Raw genomic sequence first — 7,312 nt, forward strand, 5'->3', positions numbered from 1 at the left:
TTACAAAGCTGCTTTTTACTGAGTTTGATGATTTAAATACATTACATAGATGTTTTCTTCCAAAATGGATCTGCTGTAAAAAAGAGGGACAAGTTAAGCTCACATTTTCACAAAACATTCAAACGGCCTTTGCATTTTTTTTTTTTTTTATTAATCTTGTTACATCCTACAAGCCTCATTCTGCCTCTAATTTAACTTTACAAGAAGCAAAACTTTAGAATGCACAAAATCTGGTGAAGTACCAGGAAGTCGGAGTGTGTTGCCTGTATTAAGGCTTCACCAGAAGCACTTACAAAAAGAAACGTGTTAAAAATCATATCACTGCCATTCAGTGTGAAAGTGCAAGAAGGATTTACTGAAAGACTGCACTTGTTCTTGCATGTTGATACATGTAACTATTTTGGTTATACATTTATCTTTAATAAGTTATATTTCACAGGTGCGAATATTAGTCTTCACACACTATCGAGAGTTGTAAAGGCAACTATTAGTATGAAACAAAACGGGGAGAGGCAAAGAGTGGCTCCTGTGTGTATAAAACAAGGCAGCAAGCACACAGAGCAGTCACCACACGCGTAAGTATGTCTGCTTTAGGAGCACTGGAGGGAAAATATACTCCAAAAGGTCACTTGTCATTAATAAAGACAGAAAAACTGTTATTCTTCCTGTACACCAACTCTGTGCTTACTGTAACGATAGCTGTCAATCACTGGGTAGACTAAGGAGCTCCATGTGGGTGAGAGGGCCTTGAAAGTGACTAATCACAAGAGGGCCAGTGCTTCCCTTAGTTTCTGCCCAACATTTGTAAAAACTCAGTTTCATTAGCACAGCAGAAATCCACTTTGAAAACATAGTAACTAGTGAGAGCGTGTATTTCCCTCCAGTGCTCCCAAAGCTGCTCCGTATCCTTGCTGCTTTGTTTTATACATGCTGAAGCCATTCTTCACCTCTCCCGATGTCTTGTTTCTTGCTCGCAGTCACCTGTACAGCTTGATTTTTTAATTGCTGCGTGAAGACTAATATCTGCGCATGTGAAATAATATAATTTGCTTGCGAGCACATAACCCTGACGCCATGCTCAGATTATTCTGCCATTTATAGTTCAGGCACACAAGAAAAAAGGTTTTCTTCACTAATTCTACGCAACACTTAATAAGTAACATGATATACAAATTGTTATTTTGCAACACTTTATTGTAGCATGAGCATATTGTTAGTACCACTGTGAAGTCCAGCTACACATCAGATGCAGTTTAGCCAATTATGACTAATGGATCTTTGACAGACAAGTCACTGCTAAAATCATTGTAGCCTATACTGCCATGAAAGGAAACAGAAATAATTCTATTTTGTAAGTGCTTCTGGTGAAGCCTTAATACAGGCAACACACTCCGACTTCCCTGGTACTTTACCAGATTCTAGTGTCTTTTCCACAGCGTGGACCTCTGCCAATGACCAACTCCTCTTCTTTGAGGTTTCTAAAGAAACAGATAGAAAAGAAAGACAATTAGGGTCATAGTCTGGCGATGTAAAATATTATTCAATAACCAGTGACAAACAGCTTTATTATTTTGATCAAATGTGTAATTTTAATTGAGCAATATCCTAAAAGCGAATATTCTGCACCAAGTCAAAGCCTGTAAATTGACTAATTATTGTATGTAATAATAATGTATAATTATATATGTATAATTAATGTATATATGCATTATTAACGTGTGAAATGTTAAGCTGTGGGTACTTAGTGGCTGACAACAGAAAACAAAACACAAGCACTGACTATATTTACTAATCACTTAGTAACCAGGTTATCACCTGTTGCGAGCAGAGGTGTTATCTCTCAGTTGCAGATACCATGCTTACTGTGTCAGGTAACGTACTCTGCCTAGTACCTAAAGTTACTGTCAAGAAAACAAACACAACTACTGCTGTGTCATTTTTAAAATAAGCTACTCAGTCTCAACTTGCCCAAGGTGTATTTATACTACTTAGAGAACACTTTATTCTACTTCTTCTTAGAAACTGAAGGCTCACAAGCCTGTGGGCAGAAGACTAAACTATTAGCACCATTTTCTCTCAATCTCTGAAATGATTTTCTCAGTTTTATTCATAAAAATTTATGTAGCTAGCTAGAGTCTTGAATAACAGTATGTCACTCTGTCATTCTCATTAAAATTGCAGCTAAACAACAGCATCGGGATCACAATCAAGATGGCAATGATTGAAATAAACGACTAGTTCTCATATAGGTTACTATATGGAGGGAGGGGCTGAGGGAAGAGCTCTTAAAACAGCAAGAAGAGCATTTTTTTTATTTAACCTTTATTTAACCAGGTAGGCCATTGAGAACAAGTTCTCATTTGCACAGGTGGATCAGTTGTGATCGGGTTCAATTGCTGTGGTGACTTAACCTAACCTAACCTGGTCGGGAGCAGGTTAAGTTGGAGATCAGAGATCAACCGGTGTAAAAGCATCGCCGACTGACCAATCAATACTCGACTGATAACGGCGTCACCGTTCTTAGAAGATCAGGCGGAGCTCGGTGTGCAGAGAGAGAGAGCACATAAAAGTTAAAACATTTAGGAAGCAGCGACTGTATTGCGTTTGCCTGTAAACCGTGTCTGTGTTCTTCATATTTATGTAGAATTATAATTTCCTCTTCTTATGTAAAATATGCGGCTCTGGTAGATGTTTGTGATTGGTCGTGCTGTGCAAACCCCGGCTCTTTTATGTGAACGCGCACGCCGCTGGATTGGGAAACCCTGATGGTTGACTGAACTAGATGATAACCAGCGTCGTGATACAGCTTATGCAGGGCCGTGGGTGTTAGGTAAGGTGAAGCCAGGGAACTGAAATAAATCCAGGACATGTTGATCTCGCTTCGTAGTACAGGCCTCAGGACTGTCATTCTCATTAAAATTGCAGCTAAACAACAGCATCGGGATCACAATAAAGATGGCGATGATTGGAATAAACGACTAGTTCTCATATAGGTTACTATATGGAGGGAGGGGCTGAGGGAAGAGCTCTTAAAACAGCAAGAAGAGCATTTTTTTAATTTAACCTTTATTTAACCAGGTAGGCCGTTGAGAACAAGTTCTCATTTGCAATGACAATTTCAATACAAAAATTGACAGTTAACTGGCAACAATTTACTTATTGGCTGCTTTGTCAGTTAACTGTGTATTTATTATATAGACTGTTGGTTTATCATATTTGAGAATAACAGTCATAAAAACTAACTACATACATATTTTTTAAAACCGGGCCTAAAGTATTAAAAATGGTTCAGTCCATATTCCAGTGCATTTATTGTGTGAAATACCTGTTTTTGGGCCAAGGCGGTCGTTTTTATTTGATCGATAATTTTATCCAACATGACTTGCACGTTTGCAGCTACAGTAGGCACATCTAGTGTTACAGAAGGAATGGTCAGACCAGGAGTCAAAGCCCAGTCTCTCAGGGGGAAATCAGACATCCTAACTGCTGATGGGATCTCTACCTTGTGGCAACATTCTAACTTCTGGATATTTTGTATCATAGCAATTAGACCAAACAAAGACATCTCAGCAGGAAAAAACGCTGCACCGAAGTGCTCTAACGCTCCCAACTGGGCTTTTCACTTCCAACTCCTACTGTTTAGTAGTTCTTAGTGACAAAGGTAAAGACCAAACAAGGCGTTAAGTATCAGGTGTCATGGCCTCAGTCTGTGGGTTACCTGTGGGAGCAGGTTCAACACTGCCAGGCTCATCAGAGGTCCGCTGTCCTCTGTTGGATCTTGAGGTTCCTATCAGAAGAATAAATAGTTTTTGAAATGAAAAATATGTAGGTTGCCACTGTGGAAAACCAGATATGGGGGAAAAAACGTTCTGCAAATACTCCACCCAAAATCATCAATCACTGTACAACAATTAACCAATGGTCACCTAATCTGAGTATGCAAACTAGACTGTAAAAAAAACATCACATTGCTGTAGGTGAAGCCAGTCAACAGGGCTCTACTTCTCATCATGTGAACTCTCAGAATCTATGCTTACTTCCTGTGGGGGGAAAAACAATATAAAGCACTGGCAAAATAATCACTATATCACAGTGTTTCTGCTATAAGCATGGCATGCTTCCCTTACAGTTTTTCAGGTTAAGGGAGCAAAGTATGTAGAATTTAGGAAAAAAAGATAGCCATAAAAGCCAGGTTGAAGTAAACTATTAAGCTCAGTTCAGACCAAAGATTCGCAATGAGATGAAATTTTAGAACGTAGCAGGTAAAAGTTGCAGGGGTCTGAACCGGCCCGTCTTAACTCGACTCAAGTCAGCTAATGGCGTCCCAACTCAGTTGGTTGAGTCTTCAGAGGCTGGTTTTATAACGTAAGGATGTCACCTGTTTCAACAGACAATAGAGAAGCCAGCTAGCAAAGTCAGCTACAAACTATAGAAATAAAATGAGCAGTGAATCTGATAAATAAAACGTTTTCCCATAATCTTGGCAGTTGTCTTCTATTCTTCATAGTGCGTATGTTTTTAAAAGTTGTCCATCTCCCGCTTCATCACGCTACGGTTGCGCTCACACCATGAGTTTGGTATTGACCTCCCTCCATGCCGCCAGCACCCGTACTACTGCCAGCATCTGGATGACTTTTTGTCAGTGGATGAATGAGGAACTCAGGGCACTGGCAGCATGGAGGGAGAGTGAGCGTCATAGAGACAGGGCGCATTTAAGTCCTGCCCCCACCAGAGGGGAAAACAACTTTCTGCTCTCCATTGACTTGTATTGTGTGAAGGTTTCTCCTCTTTATTTCATCTGCTAACAACAGAAAAATGTCTAAAAGCTGTTGAGGGCTGATATTCACTACAAACAGGGTAAAGAACCCAGAACTTAAGTTTTTATAAGCTGCTGATCCAAAAAAACTGAGCTTTATGAAGAGAAACGTGGATACAGATGTGAGGAATCAGCAGAGAGAATGGAGAAACTGTAGGATCCTGACACTAATCTAAAGACATGTCCAATGTTACACCTTAACTTACAGACATATAGTTAGCCTAAAACTAACATTTGGATATTTGACTTGGTAACTAAATGCTTGCAAACGTAACGTCGGACATATTGTTAGCTTTGTGTCTCTCCATTCTCCCTTAAGAATTTAAGTTCTGGGTTCTTTACCTTGTTGGTAGTGAATAACGCCACACAGCAGCTTTTAGACATGTTTATGTTTTCTAGCAGACAGAATAAAGAGGAAACCTTCACACAATACAAGTCAAGGGAGAGAGGCGAGATGTTTCCCACCGATGGGGGTGACTTTCAGAGTAATGCACTGTTCACCTGATTTCACAAAGAGCTAAAGAGCCAGGGCACTACCCTCCTACACACAGTTTTCTTTATTAAAAACTAAAACAAAGTATAAGAGGCCTCATTGAAAAGACAGGTAAATTTGAATGTGTGTATGAATATTATATTACATTATTGTATCACATTTAAAATTCCACCTTATTATTACCTGGCTTTGGTGTTTTACGGATTCCATGTTCCCGGATAAAGATGTATTATGAAGCTCCTTCAGGCGTTGTAAGCGTGGTGTATCCTGCACTCTATCTGCAAGTGGTTAAACACAAACAGTTGCTGTAACATCTGTATGTATCCCATCGTTCTTTTCATAATTTTTTTAAATATCTGTAATTTGAAGGGTGCCCAGTAGCTGCTCTACAGTTAAGTTTCATTGAGTAACAAATAACAAGGTTATGTTTGTGGAGATAAGAAAATCAAGTCCATGCTTAAACCTATACAGAGAAAAAAAATCTCCCTTACTTAAAAGATGGTTATAGAGATGATAAAATGGCTTGAATGAAGTTTATGGGCTCTTATCAGTCTGTTTACCTGCACTTAATTAACCAGATAAATGTGACCATGTGCAGAACAACAGACAGCACTGCAGGTGTGGCAGAATGAAAGCAGAGATACTTATAGAAGCAATGCCTCACATTTAAAATAACAGCTGAAACTTTACACAAAGCAGCCTGTAGAAGTCTAATAAGTGCGTTTCCACCACTTCACATTTGACTGTTACATTCAGACACATTTTGCGCTGTGAGGACAAGCCACGCTCTGAGCGTCTGTCCAGCCTGGTCTTATTCCCATAGGATCAAATATTAAACCTAGTCTGGGCCCTCGGTGTCCTGTGCGTTGACAATGACAAAGCGTAATGACGACTTAAAAATGAGAACACGTTGGTGTGTAAAAAAAGAAGAAAAAAAAGAATGTGTTGGTCTGTCTCACTGCGCTGTATGGCTGCTCCGACACCATTTTTTTACAGAATTAAAGTAAACTGTGCAAAACCACTGATATGAATGAGAAGAGTAAATCAAATTCATGATTTTCATTAAGATTAGAAAATAATTAGCCCAACTCAGCTGCTGTTTGTTTAACTTTAGGTGTATAACTCATTTAGCCCTGTATTAAGAACTTATTCTAGAAAGATACTGAACATTGGTAGTTACGGTAGCTAATATTAACATTACTGATGACTGTAGCAGGTGAGAAATGCTCATTAAACATCCCCATTTTCTCACCTTAGCCCCTTGCTCCCACGCACATGAATATTATCTAACTTTATAATGTTAGTAATAGTATAACTATACAGAAGTGGAGACCAGCCCATTAACAGTCAGCGGCAAAAACTGCAGTCCATAACCAAAATGAAAATGCTGAAATACCAGCTCAAAAGTGTAGCTAACATTAGTGTTTGCTAACAATATTGTAACACTAGCTAGCTAGCTGGTGACAACTTAGCCATTGTTAGCATTGGCAAACCATGCTAATATAAAAATTAGCTGCAAACCTAAGACTGAAAACACGCTTAATTAATAATTACTAAAACAGTTTAGAGTAACTTTACTTACCTAACGTTAGTTTCCATGTGTTCCTCGTCCATTAGTGTCTGTAGGAGCACCTTCTGTCTGTGCTGCTGCCAGCTTGTGCTCCTGCTTGCTTCTACTAACTGCACCTGCACATGCTGCCGCCCACTCACTGTCAGCAGCTCTCGTGTGGGTGGGGGATGGGCAAAGTCGAGATGGGGACCGAAAAAGTCAGGAAAAGTGTGTTCTGACGGTCAGCAGCTGAATCCCCGTGACAGGCATAGGTAAATTGGGGACCGAAAAAGTCAGGAAAGGTGTATTCCTCCCTCACCTCTTTGATTTAGTGTGGGCATGGTATCATTGTATTGCATGGTATTGTTGAGTTGTGTTTCACCAAATTATAATTGCATCCAAAAGAAAAATGTTTGTATACACTTTTAATATCCTTAATTTTAGGGTAGATGGT

The 7,312-nt window shown here is 39.4% G+C and overlaps 1 long non-coding RNA gene across 1 annotated transcript; it reads right to left on the reverse strand.

Moving 5' to 3' along the window:
* Positions 1-1,173: 1,173 nt before the first annotated feature.
* On the reverse strand, positions 1,174-7,005 carry LOC144522611 (uncharacterized). Its single transcript, XR_013502414.1, has 4 exons — positions 6,892-7,005; positions 5,493-5,587; positions 3,719-3,787; positions 1,174-1,478 (listed from the first exon to the last, which is right to left on the reverse strand). It is a non-coding gene; the product is annotated as an uncharacterized LOC144522611 (long non-coding RNA).
* Positions 7,006-7,312: the final 307 nt, after the last annotated feature.

This window comes from Sander vitreus, chromosome 8 (assembly GCF_031162955.1).
Source record: "Sander vitreus isolate 19-12246 chromosome 8, sanVit1, whole genome shotgun sequence".
In the NCBI taxonomy this organism is placed as follows: domain Eukaryota; kingdom Metazoa; phylum Chordata; class Actinopteri; order Perciformes; family Percidae; genus Sander; species Sander vitreus.